Source organism: Benincasa hispida, chromosome 9 (genome assembly GCF_027475165.1).
Source record: "Benincasa hispida cultivar pf3 chromosome 9, pf3_genome.v1.1, whole genome shotgun sequence".
NCBI lineage: Eukaryota > Viridiplantae > Streptophyta > Magnoliopsida > Cucurbitales > Cucurbitaceae > Benincasa > Benincasa hispida.
This window is the reverse complement of record NC_143486.1, coordinates 16,927,171-16,948,168: the sequence shown is the minus strand read 5'-3', so window position 1 is coordinate 16,948,168 and position 20,998 is coordinate 16,927,171. Positions and strand designations below refer to the sequence as shown.

At 38.2% G+C, this 20,998-nt stretch overlaps 2 pseudogenes; one reads left to right on the top strand and one right to left on the bottom strand.

The window, feature by feature from the left end:
* The first annotated feature begins 128 nt into the window (after positions 1–128).
* LOC120087322 (short-chain dehydrogenase reductase 3b-like) lies at positions 129–12,109 on the top strand (annotated as a pseudogene).
* LOC150033663 (uncharacterized) lies at positions 3,854–8,334 on the bottom strand (annotated as a pseudogene).
* Positions 12,110–20,998: the final 8,889 nt, after the last annotated feature.

Genomic DNA, 20,998 nt, shown 5'->3' with positions numbered 1-20,998 from the left:
AAAATATCTTTTAATCATACATAAAAAACAGTCTAGATATTTTTCTTTAAAGAGCTTATGAAGGTTGTTTCAAAATTTAAACATATAGCCAAAAGCTCATGGCTTAAACCTTGAAGAAGATCTCAACAATGTCTTAGCCTACTAGGTAACAATGTCTTTATAATTTTCTCTTGTTTAACATCCATTTCAATCATCTGGATTTTTGCACTAATATCTTCACAAACTCTTGACTATTCTACAAAATTTCTCACGTAGGAGGCTGTATAGGAAGGTGGCTCTCATTACGGGAGCTGCCAGCGGCATCAGTGAGGACACGGCGAGGCTATTTGCAGCCAATGGTGCTTTTGTTGTTGTAGCTGACATCAACGATGAACTAGGACAGAAAGTGGCAGCCTCCATTGGCATTGACCATGCATGCTTTTATCATTGCGATGTGAGAGACGAGAAACAAGTTGAAGAAACGGTGAGCTACACCATCGAAAAACACGGTTGGCTCGACATTCTTGTCAGCAATGCTGGCATTATGGGCTTTCCTTCTTCAATTCTAGAGCTCGACATGTCTAACTTCGAGAACGTAATTTCGACTAACGTTCGGGGAGTATGTGTTCACACAAGGCTTCTGGAGAAACTTGTTTCGTGGAGTTGAATTTGAGTTGGTGTTGATTGAAGCGAACCATGCCAGACTTTGGAGATGAATCGAAGCTGAGTCATGATTTTGTAGACTGACTCATTAAAAATGGAGCCGAGCCCTACACACCGACCATGAACTTGAAGATGAAGCGAAGCCATGCACATTGATCTTGAGCTTAAAGATGGAGCGGAGCCATGCACATCGACCTTGAACTTGAATATGGAAGTGGAGCCATGCACACCAGTCTTAAACTTGAAGATGGAAGCAGAGCCATGCACATCGATCTTGTACTTGAAGATGGAAGTGGGGCCATAAACGTCAATCTTGAACTTGAAGATGGAAGTGGGGTCATGCACGCCAATCTTGAACTTGAAGATGGAGCAACATCGATGGAGCCTCTGAACTTGAAGATGGAGAACCATCGACGAGACTTTTGCGTTCGGGTTTGACAAAGCATCGGAAAATCCTCCGCATTTGAGTTTGACGAAGCATCAGCGAATCCTCTGCACTTGAGCTTGAAGAATTGGTGAATCCTCTACATTTGAGCTTGAAGCATCCGTAAATCCTCCGCACTTGAGTTTGACGAAGCATGGATGAATCTTCACATTGAGCTCGACTTCGCGACTTTCAGCATGAAGATGCCATTGAAAAGCCTCCAGACTTGAGCATGAAGATGAAGCATCGATGAAACCTCTGAACTTGAAGATGGAAGAGCATTCGAGTTTGATTTCAAAGAGGAAGCGAAGTGCATTCCAAGCGTGTGCCTTTTATTTACTGTGCTAGCTCCTTACGAAGGATGAACTTCTTCAATCTGTTATGTTGCCCCCAATAAGGATTAACATCTTCAATCTTGTGTGTCATTCTTTAATGGGGATGATCAACATCAATCTTGTAGTATCATATTTGCGTGGTTTTCGTACCTCTTCTGATGGACTAGACTTAAATTTTTTTAAGTTTCCTTCGTACCTTTAAAGAAAGGGATCAAATCATGACGTAGTTAAATTTTTTTTTTTTTAACTGGACTGAATTTGAAGTTTCTTTTAAGCTGCCTACATACCATTCATAATGATAGGGATCAAGTCATAATGTAATTCAAGAAGATTTTTTTTTTTTTTAATTGGACTGAACTTGAAGTTTCTTTCACGCTGCCTACATGCCCTTCATAATGATAGGGATCAAGTCATAATGTAGTTCAAGAAGAATGTTTTTTTTTTTTTTTTTTTCTAAACTGGACTGAACTTGAAGTTTCTTTCACGCTGCCTACATACCCTTCATAATGATAGGGATTAAGTCATAATGTAGCTCAAGAAGAATGTTTTTTTTTGTGCGACTGAACTTAAATTGCTTTAAGTTGCCTACATACCCTTTGTAATGACAGGGATTAAGTCGTAACGTAGTTCGTACAATTTTTTTTCACATTTGTTAAGCGTAAAACTTCTTGAGAAACTTGTCGTTGATTGGGCCAATTCTTAGCCCATCTTGATCAACTATCTTGTACGCACAATTTATGTAGACTTCTTTGACGACGTAGGGCCCATCCCATTTAGGTGTAAACCTATTCCCCGTATGTCTTGTCGTGATAATTGGTCTCCTTACGGCGAGCACTAGATCATCGACTTGAAAGGACCGAGGCTTTACATGCTTATCGAAGGCTCTAGACATTTGTGCCTGGTAACATTCCAATGCTTGTTGAGCTTCTAATCGTTTTTCATCTAATGCTTCCAACTCTTGGAGCCACAGTTTGGCGTTGTCCTTTGTAGTGAGCCCTTCTTGCACCGCCATTCTTAGTGATGGAATTTCTCTTTCCCAAGGAAGGACATCTTCTACCCCATAAACGAAAGAGTATGGGGTGACTCCTATAGGGGTACGGTGAGTGGTGCGATAAGCCCACAACACTTCACCAATCTTCTTCTGCCAATCTCTCTTCGACTTGGAAACAATTTTCTTCAGTAGGTTGCACAATGTCTTGTTAAATGTCTTAGTCAACCCATTTGCAGCGGCATACATGGATGACTTGTACTGCTTGAATTTGAATTTTTCACACAACTTGTCCATCAAACTGTTGGAGAATTGTCTTCCGTTATCCGTCATGATCCGATGGGGAATACCGTATCGATGAATAATATGAGTACAGATAAAATCCAGCATGTTTTCTTTCTTAGCTTCCCTTAGCGCGACAGCCTTAACCCATCTTGAGAAGTAGTCAGTGGCTGCGATGTATGAGTGCCCTGCTGATGACTTCAGTGTTATAGAGCCGACCAGATCAAGCCCCCATACTTTGAAAGGCCACGAGGCTATGGTCAGGAGTAGAGGCTCAGGCGGTTGATGAATGAAATTCGCCTGATATTGACAGGCTTCACATTTCTTCGCATAATCCATTGAGTCCTAGATCATTCCCGGCCAATAGTAACCCATTCTTTTCAACTGGAATTGTAGCTTTGGTCCAGCTTGATGCGCGCCACATACGCCTGAGTGTGCTTCCTCCAAAACCTTCGCTGACCTTTCTTTACTGAGGCATCGAAGGAAAAGTCCTTCAAAGGATCGACGGTATAGGACCCCTTTATACTAAATGAAATGCGGGGCCCTCCTGCGAACCTCGGGTTTACGACGAGGGTTATCCGGGAGCCTTCCATGCTCAAGGTAATTTATGATGGGCTATCGCTACTCTTCCTCGTCGGTTAGATAGACTAATATCACATTCGTTTCCCCATATGTAGTCCCAACCGGAGGTACAACCCATCTCCGCCAAAGTGATATATTAAGGGGCACATTATCCATGTCCGTTAAGGCAGTGGCTAGTTTTGCCAAGGCATCCGCTTTCTTGTTCTTTATCCTCGGGACATGTTCCAACACTACGCTTTCGAACTTCTCCATCAACTGGCAAGCGTAAGTGAAGTAGGGTTTTAAGTCGTCATGCTTCACCTCGTACTGGCATAAGAGTTGATTGATTATCAACTTTGAGTCATCGAAGATTTCTATACAAGCTACTCCAATCTTTAAGGCCATTTGGAGACCAATTATCAAGGCTTGGTATTAAGCGACGTTGTTTGAGCATAACTTGGCAAGTGCGAAGCTATAAGGCAGCATGTGCTTTTCTGGCGAAATGAAGATGATATCTGCTCCCGCACCACTCTTTCGTGCCACACCGTCAAAGAACATGACCCACGACCCTGAGGTTTCTATGAAGAGAACTTCGTCATCGGGCAAGTCTTCACTTAACTCTCAATCCGATGGAACAGGGTGATCTGCCAAGAAATCAGCCAATGTTTGTCCTTTAACTGCCCTTTGCGGTACATAAACAATGTCGTACTATTAAAGCAGGATTTCCCACTTGGCTAAACATCCCGAGATGATCGGCCTGGACAAGACGTACTTGATGGGATCGACTTTTGTATTAAAGTGGACTGTGAAGGCCTGCATGCACTGCCTTAACTTATCTATGGTGAAGAAGAGTGCAAGGCACGTCTTCTCTATAGGGGAATAATTGCTCTCGGCTCCATTCAGGGTCCTACTTAAGTAATAGAGAGTGCGTTCTTTTCCCTTTTCTCTTTCTTGTGCCAATAATGCCCCCAGTGATCTCTCTTGCAGTACAATGTACAGTATCAACGGCTTGCCCGCTACTGAGGCTCCTAAGACAGGAGGGCTAATCAGGTACCTCTTTATGTTATCAAAAGCATTCTGGAAGGCCTCCTCCCATGCGAATTTCTCTCCCTTTCTCATCAGTCTTTGAAAGGGTTGACACCGCTCTGCCAGGTTAGAAATAAACCTACGGATGTAGGCCAGACGCCCCTGCAAACTTCTCAACTCATGTAGATTCCTTGGCCTTGGCATCTTTTGGATGGCATCGATCTTTGATTGGTCTATCTCTATCACTTGATGTCTCACAATGAAGCCCAAAAACTTTCCTGAAGTTACGCTGAATGCACATTTGAGGGGGTTCATCTTCAATTGGTACTTTCGCAGGCGATCGAACACTGTTTTAGATCTTTCAAATGGTCATGTTGTCGCTTGGTCTTGACCATAAGGTCATCCACATAGCACTCCACGTGTTTGTGCAACATATCGTCAAATACCTTCTGCATGGCACGTTGATAAGTAGCGCCGGTGTTCTTCAACCCGAAGGGCATTACCTTGTAACAATATATCCCTTTTGGAGTTCAAAATGTCGTCATTTCCTCGTCTGCGAGGGCCATTCGTATTTGGATATAACCAGAAGATCCGTCCATGAAAGATAAGACCTCATGTTCCGTTGTCGCATCGACCATGATCTGTGTGATAGGCAATAGAAAATCGTCTTTCGGACATGCACTATTTAGGTCGCGAAAGTCTACGCAAACACGAAGCTGCCGATTCTTTTTTCTAACCGGGACAATGTTGGCTATCCGTGTTGGATATTTAACTTCGTGAATGAACCCAACCTCAATCAACTTATTGACCTCAACCTTAATCTGGGGGATAAGTTCTGGTCGAAAGCGTCGTTGAGCTTGCTTAACGAGTCGACACCCCTGATTGATCGCGAGATGGTGGACTGCTACTTTTGGATCTAGTCCCAGTATCTCTTTGTATGACCAAGCGAAAACATCCCTGTATTCGGTGAGCAGACTCATGTACTCATCCTCTTCCTCTTCCGAGAGGGACGCGTTGATGAAAGTCGGACGCGGTTCTTCTACAGTGTCCAGATTCACCTCTTTTAGGTCGTCCACCGTGGATTGACCACCGTTCTCTAGACCTTGCGGAGCGTTCTTCACTTCCTCTTCGGTCATACCCTCTTCAGATTCTTCGGTGATTGTGATGTGGTGGCACGAAGTTTCGCCTTCATCCTGCTCTAAATTTCCATTCTGAGGATTGGTGAAAACAATGTCATGCCTCTTTACTTTGAGCGTGCCTTCACATGTGTTTAGAGTAACGAAGATCTTTCTCTTCATGCGTGAGGGGATGGTACTATGAATTTATCCATCACTTCTTGTCTCTCCTGATGGCTTCTGGTCTGATGACGCTTCAGCGTTGTTAAGGTCAATTCGTCGCCAGATGGACGCTCAACGTATCGGCCCCCTTTTTCTTATGGTCATTTTGGGGGCGTCAGCGCAGGCTTTTCCCTTCTCCTTTTTCTTACTAGGGACATATTGGTCAAGGGGATCTTCAGCCCTCTCGTACTTTAGGCATCAAAAACAAGAGTGCGGGGTTCTCCTTCGTTCTTCGTCGAAACTGCAGCTAGTCTCTCGAAGGCTGACGGTCGATCTACCATCGGCGATTGACAGATGATTTCCTCATTTCCTTCATTTGGTAGAGTCAATCTTCGAAAAACTGAACATTGAGTAACTCTGGGAAGAGTATGTGGGCTTTTTCTTTTTGCTTCTATCATGCTTAACCTCTCAAAGACCAAGGCGCGTGCGGCAAACGATCTAATATGGTCGAAGGCTGAGGCTCTTTTTTCTTTGCCCTCCTTTTCTCCTATATCATCGACTTCTTCTGCAGTGATATGATTGTTGTTGGCCACTTTCCCCTTTGCCTTTCTGATTATGCGGACTGGCTCTGACGACCTATATCCGAGTCCCGCCCTCGATGTGGGTACAGCGTGTCCTTCTTGCAAAAGCTTCTTTTAGGTTGGCGAGAGTCGGGGTTGCTCATAAATCCTCAAACTCTTGAACTCAGTGTGAGTTGTGACGTAGCCCGCCTTTGCCAATAGCTTGTAAGCCTTGGGATCGAATCCGTCTTTAGTTCGCCTCTCGGGTAACTTTAACCCTATCACTTCCGCCTCCAGCTTGTGGACTTCCTGCTTCGTTATTGGCGTTAGAGGTGTGACGAAACTCTCCTTTACAATTTCTATGTCTCCGACCTGCAAACCTTTTGAGCATTCTGTAAAAGGTGACTCACCCTTTTTTCGTCTCGACAAAGGGACATAGCCCAGAATCAGAGATTTTGAGGCTTTTTCGCCCCTCACCACAGGTGTTTCTCCAACGCTGAGGGATATTCTACTCTCTTTAAGGTTGGAAGCTTGTACCTTGCTATCCACCCTTTTCTCTGTGTTTATTGGCGACCTCGACTGGGATCCATCTGCTTTCTTTACCAGCAAGTTTTCTACCAGTATAGTCTCACCGAAATTCTCACTCTTTAGGTAAAACTTTTCATCTGCGAAGTGAGCCTCGGCCTCGAAAAATGGATTAGAATCTACTTCAACCTTCTTAATCCCGTCTTGGTAAAACTTGAAACATTGATATAGTGTCGATATAATCACACCATTCCCATGAATCCAAGGGCGTCCAATAGTAGCTTGTAGGTAGTCTTTGAGTCTATCACATGAAATAGCGCGTTGGCCTTCAGATCGCCAATGAGGAGCTCTAAGTGTATCATGCCTATCGCCCTTTGGCTGCCTTGATTGAAACCCTGAATTACTAATTTTCTGTTTGATAGCTCTTCCATGAGTATGCCCAACTATTTCATAGTCGTCTTAGGCATTAGATTGATGGCGGATCCATTGTCGATGAGGATTCGACCCACTTTTTGTTCTTGAATGTATCTAGAGACGTACAAAGGCCTATTATACAATTTGGATCCCAGTAGAAGATCTTTGTCTGAGAAGCCTATGGATGTGCAACACGAGGCATAAGCACGTGCTACAGAGGTCGATGCACCAGAGGCGTTAGATTTTAACAGTGCCTCAATGAGGGTCGCTTTAGCTTCTCGCGGGAGTGAAAGTAAGTCATCTATGTTGAATGGTGACAAACCCTTTGGTTCTCCTGTCGACCTTAATGGGCCTGGAACGGTATCTTCGTCCTCCCTGATACTGATAGCATGACATGTAGTAACCTCTAGTGTCTCCTCTGAACCCCAATTGTCAAAGTTTTCAGGAAAAAATCTACTAACGTCATCTGTCGTCTAGGACAAGGAACATTCTCGTCTCTCTCGTCAACAGCTTTGGGCCTCCAAGCCTTCTTTCTACCCTTCCTTTTTTGTGTCTTGCTCCCTCTCTTGTACCTTTTATGAGAGTGTAGCTCTTTTTGGGTAGAGTTCAATCTTTCCTTCTTACCGCGCGCCACAAGAATCCAGCCTTCGTTATCGTCATCGTCAATGCGCTCTCCTCCATTTTGAGGATCTGTAGCTTGGACCTCCAGCTAAAACCGCACTACTATAGGTTTGAAGGTCCCAAACTGGACCGAGCTCTCCCTTTCTTCATAATATATGATTGGTGCTGCCACACTTGGAGCTACCGTTACTGCAACATGATTTATTTGGACCACCTCCTCTAGATCTAGCTCTATTTTCCTCTCACAAGCCAATTTGAGGATCAATTCCTTCAGTACGAAACATTTTTCAATTGTGTGGCTAACGACCCTGTGATACTTGCAGTAGTTGGGATCATCCACTTTGTCGGCCTGTTCCGATTGTTTATATTCTGGTAGTTGGATAAGGTGGTTCTCTAGTAGTTTCTCAAGCATATCTACAACATCAGAGTCGGGGAATGGGTAGACTTTTTCCTGACGTTCCTTCATTGTTAGACGATGTCTTTCACCTTCTTCATCTTTCTTTTCTATCTTCTTCTCTTTCCCTTTCGAGGGGAACTTCAATGGGGTCGTATTAACGACCATTGATTCCCCTGTGGCACCTTTTACAATTTTCTCCGTGCCCTTCACTTTCATCTTTTCTTTCTTCGGTTCGTGGCTCAGGAAGTCCCTTGTTCCTCTGTTGGCGATACTTAGCTCCATGTCGTGGGCCCAAGTTGCCAATTCTTCAAAGGTACGGGGCTTTATTCCCTACAGGATGTAGAGAAGTTCCCAGTGCATACCCTGTGTGCCCATTTCTACAGCAGATAATTCGGTGAGTCAATCTTTGCAATCCAGACTCAGAGCTCTCCATCGGTTGATATAATTGATGACCAGCTCCCCTTTCCGTTGTTTGGCATTTGTCAACTCCATTATGTTGACGGTGCGCCTAGTGCTGTAGAAGCGATTTAAGAATTCTCTTTCAAGTTTCTCACAGCTATCAATCACCTCAGGCTCTAAGTCTGTGTACCAGTCAAAAGCATTTCCTTTGAGGGTTCTGACGAACTGTTTGACTAGTAGGTCTTCTCTTGTTCCTGCATTCTCGCATGTTTCCACGAAGTGGGCGATATGTTGCTTTGGGTTGCCCTTTCCATCGATTTTTTGGAACTTTGGAGGTTCGTACCTTGCAGGCATTCTTAGATTGTCGATCCTCTAGGTGTATGGCTTGGAATACATGAAGAAATTTTGAGCTGACCCTCTATATTGAGCTCTTATGGAGGTCATGATCATGTCTTGCAGTTATTGGACCGATAGAGAGGCCATCAAGTCTGACTGTCGCCCTTGGTTTTCTTGCAGCACGGTCTTCCCCTTGTCAATTGCTTTGACCGTAGGTGCTTGGCTGGATTCAACAGCCTCTTGAGACTGCATTTGTTCTCTCAGGGCAGCGATCTCATGGTCTCGCTCCTCAACGGCTTTCATCAGAAAGTTAATCTTCCTTTCCATTTCTGCCATGGCCGCTCCTGCCATCACATCTACCATCATGACAGAGATCACATCTGGCGGTGAATCTCTTTTCGGCTTACTGGAGGTGGAAATAGAGTTGTCAAACAAGGGGTTTTTCTTGATGACAACCCTGCCTTGTGGGGATTCCGTCATTTGCCTTAAGATATTATGGGCAATGAGGGAGCTCTATTCCTGCTCTTGCATGACTTCTCTTGAGCGGCTGCGAGTGACAGGTCCCATGTATGAGTTGTTTGTGGAGGAAGCCTTGGATGCCATCTTCTTAAGTTCCATTTGCCTTGTGTGGATGCCTAGAGAGAGATGAGAAGTAGAGATGGTCCCACCAGACGTGCCAATTTACTCACACGAGGCTTCTGGAGAAACTTGTTTCTTGGAGTTGAACTTGAGTTGGTGTTGATATTGAAGTTGATTTGATGCGATGTGGTTCGATCTCTAATACTTGATCCTCTGATTCTCTCTCAGTTGGGTGAATGTGCTTGACTTGAAGAAGAAAAGCACCGAACATTCTTGAAGCAGAAGTCTTGGAAGAGTCTTCTTTGTGTCTTCAAGGGTCTTCTATCTTCTAAGAGTGGAGTCTTGGAAGTCTTCTGCTTGTTGGTGAATTCTCTGGACTCTCTGAATATAGAAAATGCTTGTATCTTCAAAGGACTTCAGTCTTCAGAATGCTTGTATCTTCAAATGACTTTAGTCTTCAGAATGCTTGTATCTTCAACGGACTTCAGTCTTCAGGTGTGATCAGCTTCAAGAGTCAAGGAGTTTTCTGATTATAGAGAATTCCCTATAAGCTCTCTGGAGTATAGAATTGCTCACCCCTCAAAATGAAGAGAGCTTATCTATTTATAGAGTTCACAGGTGGGCTTGGGCTTGGTTGATCTATGGGTCTGGCCTTTGGGCTCAATTAGTTGGACTTCGGCTTGGTTGGTCCATGGGGTTGACCTTTGGGCCCAATTAATTGGATTTAGGCCTGATTTAACATTTGGGTCAAATTCAGCCTATTTTTGGACTTAGTTGGACTTTGACCTAAATAATAATATCATATTGGGTCCAATTAATCTTATCTGATTCAACGGTCATGATAAAATCACGTGGCGTCATCGAAATTTGTCTCCAACTTCAATTCAGGACATATGTCAACTTCTAATTGAGCCCACATTTAATGATTTGGGATTTTATCATTAATTTAGTAAATGACATGAAAACTTGTGATTGGTCTAAAATTTCTCATTCAACAGTATGTTATATACTAGAACAGTTCACTCAAAAGTTTAGGTTCCGTTTGACAATAATTTTGTTTTTAGTTTTATCTTTATGAAATTTATGCTTTTTTCCTTTCAAATTATGATGATTTTGACATTTCTTCAAAAAAAAAAATATTTGAATTTAAATTCTAGATTCAAAATCAAGTTAAAAAGAGATAGACAGTGGATAACATGACAGAAAAATTTATAGGATAACATGACAAAGAAAAATTTATGGGTGAAAATACAATTATGTTTGTTTTCTTTATGAATTTTATGCTTGCTTACTTTTAAATTACGATGATTTTCACATTTGTTTCCAAAAAAATTAAATTTAGATTCAAGATTAAAAAACAAGTTAAAAAAAGTGGCTTGATTTTTGAAAACATAGATAGAAAGTGGATAACATGACAAAGAAAAATTTATAGATGAAAATAAAATTATGTTTGTTTCCTTTATGAAATTTATGGTTGCTTCCTTTCTAATTACAATGATTTTCACATTTTTTCCAAAACAAATAAAATTGAATTTGAATTCTCGATTTAAAAACAAGTTAGAAAAGTGGTTTGATTTTTGAAAACATAGATAGAAAATGGATAACATGACAAAGAAAAATTTATAGGTAAAATAAAACTATGTTTGTTTCCTTTATGAAATTTATGCTTGTTTACTATCAAATTACGATTATTTTCACATTTAAAAAAAATGAATTTAAATTCTAGATTCAAAAACAAGTTAAAAAAGTGGCTTGATTTTTGAAAACATAGATAGAAAATGGATAACATGACAAAGAAAAATTTATAGGTGAAAATAAAATTATGTTTGTTTCCTTTATGAAATTTTATCAAATTACGATTATTTTCACATTTTTTCCAAAAAAAAAAATAAATTTAAATTCTAGATTCAAAAACAAATTAAAAAAAGTGGCTTGATTTTTTAAAACATAGATAGGAAGTGGATAACATGACAAAGAAAAATTTATAGGTGAAAATAAAATTATGTTTCTTTCTTTTATGAAATTTATGCTTGTGTCCTTTCAAATTACGATGATTTTCACATTTTCTTAAAAAAAATTGAATTTAAATTCTAGATTAAAATACAAGTTAAAAAAAGTGGTTTGATTTTTGAAAATATAGATAGAAAGTGCATAACATGACAGGAAAATTTATAGGTAAAAATGGATGTTCGTAAGCTTAATTTTCGAAACTAAAAACTAAAAATAAAAAACCAAATTGTTATCAAAAGGAGCCATAGTGTTGAAAAGTAATGATATGCATTAAATTTTTGTTTAACTTATATTCTTAAAAGTAAAGGTCGTTGCAACGATCAAACATGCTGGACAAGCAATGGTGAAGCAAAATATACGGGGGTCGATCATCTGCATGGCTAGCACAGCGGCGGTGGTTGCTGGGACAACATCAACAGCATATGTAAGCTCGAAGCATGCAGTGTTGGGGGTGGTGCGGTCGACTTGCGGGGAGCTCGGGGCATATGGGATTAGGGTGAATTATGTGTCCCCGAACGGGGTGGCGATGAGGATGGCTTGTGAGTGTTTGAATATGGAAGGGAGCGAGATTGAAAAGATTGTTTCCTTATCGGCAAGCTTGAAGGGAGTGGTGTTGAAAGCTAGCCATATAGCTGAGGCTGTTTTATTTCTTGCATCTGATGAATCAGCTTATATAAGTGGACAAAACTTGATCGTTGATGGAGGCTTCACGACAGTCAAACCATTAATGTGATGATTTCTCTCTTTTATCGTATGATTTGAATTGACAATGTATTTTGAAAACATTTCAAAGTTTGGAATAACTTTGAGTTTAGCATGTTTAAATTGAAATGAAGTTAAAACTTACTTGTTTCATAAATTTTGTTGTGGGGGTAAAAAGTGACTAAAGTATTCATTAATCTAAGAGAAAGGCCTTATTTGACTAATTATGATGACTGATCCATATGCTCTACCATTAAATCGAAGAGATCAATTCCTATCATAAGATCATCAAAAATCATGAAGATTGTTTCTTAAGATCCGCCATGAAAGTTAAGAATTTCATAGAGACCGACTTTATAAAATTCCTGAAGGTCGATTTTTAAGGTCGATCATAAAGGAAAAATAATGCTAAAATATGAAGGTTGGCTCATAGCGATTATAATCAAGTGTTTGTATATTAAGCCAACTAAACGTGCTTGGATTCGTTCAAACGGCTAGATTAAATTAGTAACTGTCAAATTAATTAATTAACCAAGTGGTCATTAAGAAACCATTTTTCTATATAATAAAAAAGACTCGTGACATTTGAGGTATGCTAAAAAACATCCAAATCCTCTATTCTCCATCTCTAATCTCTTAACGTTTATTAATTTGATTGTCGAAATGTTCATGGCCAAGCCCCAATGTAAAGTTTTCGAGTTTTTCGAGTGATTATTCCATTCTTTCCATATATAATTATAAATTCACACTTATTATCAAACTTTGGTATCAACCATCATCATTATGAAAATAGATTTTGGTTTCATAATGATCATTAAATGGGTTCTGAATGTTTCTTTTATCTACAATAATAAGAATATTAAAAAAATTGTTAATTGAAAGTTTATTATTTATAATATTAGTTAAAATTACATATAATTACATCAATATTTTTTTTGTTTTGAAAAATGATACATTATCTATTAAAAAATCGTTAATTGAAAGTTTATATTAAAAAAAAAAAAACAAAAAAAAAACAGTTAAACAAATATTCCATTTAGAAGTTGGAAATAGAGTTAATTGGATATTGCAAAATCATCTTGTTTTCAATTAGGGAAAAAAAAAAAAAGGAAAAAGAGAGAGGGTTCCCATAGATTTTTGTTTATAATTTTTTTTCATTTATGCTCTTTTCCCTCTCAATATCGAAGAGATATTTTTGGATTTACTATTTATTTTTAACAATATACAGAATCAAAAGGAATCAAAAGGGATTAGGGAGTGTTCCAAGATATCTCAACTAGTTTGATTCATCTTTAGCACCCTCATCATGTCCAAACTCGACAAAAACTGTCATAAATAGAAAAAATGTGTAAGTGTTACAGAAAGAACCGAAGACAAAAGAAATGGAGTTACAGGCAATTAAATGTTGTCGTCTTTTTTTTGTTGTTGTTGTAACCACCAGAGTTTCTTCGTAGACTATGAGCGCCTGTATAAAAAGAAAACGAATGTAAGAATAGAACGAGAGATAGAGAGAGCAAGACATTCATTCTGTAAGAAGTTTGAAGAATAAGTAATAAAAGTGACTCTCCCGATTTGCACCGTGGACGTAGGCCTTTGGCCAAACCACTTAAATTCTTGTGTTCTTTCTTTCTTACTCTACAATCATCTAGCATTTACTTAAATATCGTGTATACGACCGTTTAGTTCCTATCGCATCATTTACACGATTATTTAGCTTCGCATCACATCGTTTACACGATCGTTTAGCTCCGCATCGCATCATCTAGTTTCTCAATTGTCGTCTATATGATCGTTTAACTCTACTCAACTATCATCTACGATTGTTTAGTGCTTCGTACTATCATTTACATATTTGAACTATTGTTTAGTTCTTTGGTGCTTCATCTACACGATTAAGCTACCTTCAGGTAACGATTGAAGAGTTTTGAAGCCTTAAGCATACAGCCTTCCCTAAGTCTTGAAGTGTACTTGACCGTAATTCTGAATAGTTTGTGACTGCAAACAAGAGAATCATATTTATCTGAGACAAGTGGTATCAAAGCTGAGAATAGTTCAAGACAGATCCAAGATTTGAATTCTTGCATACTCCAAATCAGATAAGTCAATCTTGAAGTTAAAAAATGGCTACAACAAGGTATGGAATTGAGAAGTTTGATGGAAAGACATACTTTAAACTATGGAAAGCAAAGATCAAGACCGTTTTGGGACAGCAGAAGACACTTCTGGCTATTACAGACCCTACAAAATACCCTGAAACACTCACAGATGCAGAGAAAGAGACAATCGAGGTAAATGCTTATGGTGTTAGGAATGTCCTAGAACTCACAGTTCGTAAATTTTGTGTTAAAAATTCTATTTATCAATAAAATGTTATTGATTATCTTGTTCAATAAAGTTGTTGATTTTGCATTCTATTATGAAAATCCAATAAACATATCCATGGCTATAGTATCAATACTTTAACTTTATGCGATGACGTAAACAAGATCAAATTAATACTATATAGCCTAAAAGACATAAGTATATGGATGAAATTAGGTATCTCATCCTACTAATACTATTAGATGCAGCCCATTTTGTATAGGTAATACAAATGATGTGATCCTCAGATTATTTATGTAGAGACATATGAGTGGAGGCTGATGGAACACGAGACATACGCAATGGAAATAAAGATCAATTTTACTCTCATTGCATAAATTAAACATACAACCCTAAATTAGTTAATTAGGATTTTTTAGAAACATTACCTTTGAAGCTCCCGAAACTCGTCTATCTCCACTCAAACACGAACTGGAAAACCACTAGAGCTGACCTACTATCCTTTGGACTCAGAATTAGGTTGTGGAACCGATGGATGAAGAACCCGAGAGAGAGAAAGAGATGGAAACAACAGAATGAATTTTGGGTTGGGTTTAGGTTTTTTCAGTCCAATTTTTAAAAACTAAATTTGGCAAAATGTCCAAAAGTTTTTAATCCAAATTCAAAAGCCCATATTTATAGAAAAGAGTCATGCAAAATTGCATGAAACAACTTCATAAAAACCCAACACCCAGAATCCACTATCTAAGTGGGCTTAATGTCTCCACTATAAGCCAACACCTAGCCTACTATTTTGTTAGTGGAATTATCCAACAAAAGTTTGGATTTTTCCACTAACTTTAGTCAAAAGGCAAAATAGTCATTTGGTCAAAGTCAAACTTTGACTGAAAAGTCAACATTTTGAATTTTTATGATTTTTTTTGTCTTGACTAATTTTGACCTTCCGAGCATGAATCCGCATTCATTTCTCAAAATTCAAATCACATTTGAATATAAGGTCGGTCAAAGTTTTACTTTTCAAAGTCAAAAGTCAACTTTTTGACTTTTTACATCTTTGACCATTTCCATTATTTCCGAGCTTCCGAATATGAACGTATTCATATTCTTGATATTTAAATCACATTTAAACATTAAAGCTATATCTCTAAACTAAAAAATGGACCACAATATCACATATACTTGTCGGTTTCGCTCTCTTCACCTAATTCGAACAATTCGAATTATTCTATCATATTGTTCTAAGTTGATTCCATATGAACTAGTAGGGGACCCTAATGGACCTATAGATCATGGGCTCCAACGATCCGAGATTAGCTGGCTAAACTCTTTAGATGGAACTAATCAACATTCATTAACTCACGGGTCATTCCACTATAGTCCCGTAGTTGCACTCCCCTCACTATAGATATATTTGTGTCTATATGATATAACCATGATTAGTAAGTTAATCCTTCACAGGTTGTTTGTAATCTCAGCTAGGTCATAAAAACCATTTTACCCCCGAGACTACATCTTGTGCCTTAAGTTCCATTGATCCTCTAATGAACAATTGGTTTAAGGTCCAACCTATAAACTGAACCCTTCTCGGGCCAATGAGAGAGTGGGGCCCCTTGTTCAAGACCTGGATTCAATACTAAAGGGAACAACCTATCTACTATCTCTATAATAGGTAGGAGTGAATTCCGTCTTGCACCCTATGTTCCCAGTTATCCACTTGATCTTACCCCTAAAATGGGAGGCTTATTGGGCCAGCGATAATGAGCTGTCCTCACCTATGCAGATCTAAGGATAATTCTGAGTGAACAGGAGTTCATAGTCAGCTCAAGATTAATATTAAGTTACGTAGGTCATAAATTAATGAAATAGTCAGTTTTATACATTAAACAGCATTTAGAACGTAAAAAGTGACTATTTCATGGTTCAGTCTTATGTAAACTTTTTACATAGGATGCCCCCATTTTCATATCTCCACATTAACGGTATAAGATCACATCGTTTGTACTAACTACAAAATGAGCCGCATCCATAGTGTCCCCAGAATAAGACGCCCAACCTTATTCATATACTATAGACCATTTTGGCTATATATTTGAACTTGATCCATATTTATGTCACTATATAAAGTTCAAACTTAAACTTAATAGTCTCAGAACCTTAGTTTATTGGATTCATGAATATAGAATTTAAATTTACTAAAGATTTTCAATAACAGCTTTATTGAACAAGAATATGATATTACAAACTACGAGTTTTAGGACATAAAATCCAACAGAGGCATCCTATGCAATGAGGTTGCATATAGACTGGACCATGGAATAGTCATTTTTCTTTATAACGATGATTAACTGATAAAATTGATTATTTCATATTAAAGTAACTAGGATAACTCGATCTTAATCCTGAGCTAGCTATGAACTCCTGTTTATTCGGGATTATCCTTTCATCTACATGGGTGAGGGTAGTTCAACAGCACTGCTCAATAAGCCTTCCATTTTGGAGATAAGACCGGATGGATAGCTGGGGACATAGCCTTACAGGATGTAATTCACTCCTACACATTTTAGAGTTAGCAGATGGGTTGTTCTCTTAAGTGCTGATTCCAGGTCTTGAATCAAATTGTGCATTAAAGGGTCAGTAGGCGCTTAAGGAACGAAATGTATTTATATTTATAGGGGTAAAATGATAATTTTGACCCAGCTATAATTACGAACGACTTATGAAGGATCGACTTACTTATTATGGTTGACATGGACATAAATATATCTACAGTGACGAGAGTGCAACTATTGAGCTATAGTGGTGTGTCTTGATAGTTAACGAATAGTAATTAATTCGATTAAAGAGTTTAATGAATTAATAATAGATCGTTGGAACTCATGATTTGTAGGTCCATTAGGTTCCTCTACTGGCTCATAAATTGAAATAGCAAATTGAGTATTAGATAGGATGAATTTTGAAATTAGGGTTATGAATTTGAAATGTTCAAATTCAATTATTAGGGTTTTCGATTGGTTGTATTTGATACAATTAAAACTGTTCAATTTAGTTGAAATTTAATAAAATTGGAGAATCAATTGATATTTAAATTATGATTTAAATATTAAATTGAATCATTTTGGTGGAATTGGTGTTTTATTAATTTAATATTAAGATACTAAATTAATTTTCTTTTAATTAAAAGGTTTAATTAAAAAAATTAGTTTTATTTAAATTAATTATTTTGAATTAATTTTATAAAAAACTAATTTTTAAATAAAATTGTTTAATGTAAAAACAATTTTAGTTTGTTTTTCTAAGTTAGTGAATTTTTCCAATTTTAGAAAAATCCACTAACCAAACCTATGGTGGTTTATCACCTAATTCCACCATTTTCTTCATCAATTCTCTAAGTAGGAGTTGCCCTCCATGCAACCTAGCTTTGCTGCATGATTTGAGAGTATAAATTCAACCTTCATACAGGGAGTTGAAGAAGAATTCAGAGGTTTTGATACTGAATTGCTGAAAGGTTGAAAACTCTGTCAAACCATCAAAATTCATTCAAAATTTAACTTGATTTGAGTGTTTCTACCACCCAATCCTTCTTGAGCTTTGTAGAAAAGATCTTGGTGATGGTTTTGTTGAAGTTTCAAGCTCAATCTTGAAGTGATTCTGCTGAATTCGTGGATTAAGTCTTCAAATGTAAGTTTTGATTCAAACCCTATTAGAACTTCTTTTGAATAGCATGTTTAAAACTAAAATTAAGAGTAGTTAAAGTGCTTATTGATTTTGATTTAGTCCGCTGCATGTTATTATTTCTTCATATAGAAAAATTGTCTTGAATGTCACAGATAGTGTTTTAAGGCAGATTGTGGACCAGCATACTACTTGTGCCCTCTGGAACAAATTGAACGAGATTTATCTCAACAAAGACTTGCCTAATAAACTTTCTTGAGGGAAAGATTTTTCACATACAAGATGGATGCTGCAAAGTCCCTCACTAATAATTTGAACGAGTTCAAGAGACTGTCATCAAAATTCAAATCAATAGAAGACAATATTGGGGAAGAAAATGAGGCTTTCATTTTACTTAACTATCTACCATAATCATTTAAAGATGTCAAGACAGCCATGAAGTACGGTAGAGAAAGAATCACTACAGAAGCAATCATTTCAGCAATAAGAGTCAAAGAACTAAAGTTACAAATGAGCAAGATAAATCAACAAGGAGGAGAAGGCTTATTTTCAAAGGGGAAAACAAAGAACAATGGGAAGGAGAAGCAGAATGGTGGTGACAAGTCCAAAATCAAGTATCATTTTTGCCACAAACTTGGACACATGAAGAAGGATTGTTATGCCTTGAAGAGAAAGCTAAACCAATAGAACAAGGGAGGAAAAGAGACTGAGGCTGCTGTAGAGGAAAATTCTCTTGTGTATTCAGATGCCTTGGTTGCAACTGAAGCGTGTGGAGAGTAGAATTCTTTGCAGACTGAACACCGAGTGATAGATTCGGGCTGTTCAGTCCATATGACACCATCTAAAGGGTGGTTTTGTACCTACAAGAAGTGGGATGGAGGGCTGATCTACATGGGAAATAACAATACCTGCAGGGCTATCGGAATTGGGTCTGTGTCTTTGAAGATACAAGATGGTTCAGTGAAGTTGATTAAGAATGTGAGGTATGTTCCTACATTGAAGAGAAGTTTCTTATCATTGAGGATGTTTGACTCCATTAGCTGTAAATACAGAGGAGTTAGAAGCATTTTTAAAATAACTAAAGACTCAAAAGTAGTGTTGGTGGCAATAAAAGTTAATGGCTTGTATGTCATTAAAGATGTGTAAATGGCACATTCGGCCTTGATGGCAACTGATGAAGAACCCTTAGAAGATGAGCTATGGCACAAAAGGCTATCTCATATTAGTGTGAGAGGGCTGCAAATTTTCTCAAATTAGGGGATTCTTCCTAAAGGTGTTGGAGACAGCTTGAAATTTTGTGAACATTGCAGACTTAGCTAGGCAACAAGGCAAGGCTTCCATAAAGGACAACACACCTCTAAGAAGATACTTGAATATGTGCATTCTGACTTATAGGGGCCAACACACTCTCCTTCACTAAGTAAAGCAAGGTACTTTTTATCCTTTGTTGATGATTACTCAAGGAAGAGTTGGGTTTACTTTCTAAAAACCAATGATGAAGTGTTTAGTAGATTCAAAGAATAGAAGACCTTGATTAAAAAGCGAACCTCTTAACATATTAAATGCTTGAGAACTGAAAATGGTTTAGAGTTTTGTGGAGAGGAGTTCAACTTGTTTTGTAAGGAGAATGGCATTGTGAGTCACAGAATAGTAAGGTATACACCTCAACAAAATGGAGTTGTTGAAAGATTGAACAGAACAATGCTTGAAAGGGTGAGATGTTAGCTGTCCAATGCACTTTTGCCTTAAAAATGTTGGGTTGAAGCTATTTACTACACGATCTACACTCTAAATAGGTGCCCACATCCGTCCATTGAGCTGAAAACTCTAGAAGAAAGATGGACAGAATAGCCTCCCAAGCTAGAACACTTGAAGATGTTTGGATGTGTAGGCTATGTGCATCAAAGCCAAGTTAAGTTGAAACCTAGGGCTGTTAAATGCCTTTTTCTAGGCTTTACATTGGGAGTGAAGAGTTATAGACTATGGCATCCTGTTGAGAAGAGATGTGTTAATAATAGAGATGTTATGTTCAGAGAAAATGAAATGTTTATGGTGTTTGAACAACCATCAACATTTATGTCAAAACTAATAGCACAAGGTTTGAAGTGGAGCCTCAAAATGATCAAGGAGCTTCTTCTTCTTCTCAAAATCTAGAAGTTGAAGGTGATGACACTGCTAAGAGTAGTGAGCTTATGTCAAGTGAACAAGTAAAGACAAATGGAGACAGAACTAGAAGAACCATTGTAACCCCTATAAGTTATCAAGAATCTGACTTTGCTAGTGTTGCTTTAAGTGCTGCCATTTCATTAAGCAACAATGAAGCCACCAGTTTTGAGGAAGCAGCTAACATCCCTAATTCTAGACAGTGGATTGAGGCAATGAATGATAAGATGAAGTCCCTCAACCAAAATGATACTTGGAAACTAGTACCTTTGCCTAAAAGGTACAAACCTTTTTCATGTAAGTGGATTTACAAGTTCAAAGAAGAATTCTAGGGTTACAAAAGTCTAAGTTCAAGGCAAGACTAGTTGCTAAGGGGTTCATACAAGAGGAAGGTATTGATTACACCGAGATCTTTTCCCTAGTGATGAAACATGCATCCATTAGGCTACTCCTCTATTTAGTTGTTCAAAAGGACTTGGAGTTAAAATAATTGGATGTGAAGACAACTTTCCTACATGGATTGTTGAATGAGACTATTTAAATGAAGCAACCTGAAGGGTATGTGAAGAAAGGAGAAGAAAACTTGGTGTGTCTACTAAACAAGTCTACCTATGGGCTCAAGCAGTCATCAAGGTGTTGGTATGAGAGATTTGATGAAGTAATTTCCAAAATGGGATTCAAAAGATGCTCTTATGATTGGTATGTGTATATAAACTCTAAAAGCTTCAAGGAACCAGTTTATTTACTCTTTTATGTAGATGAT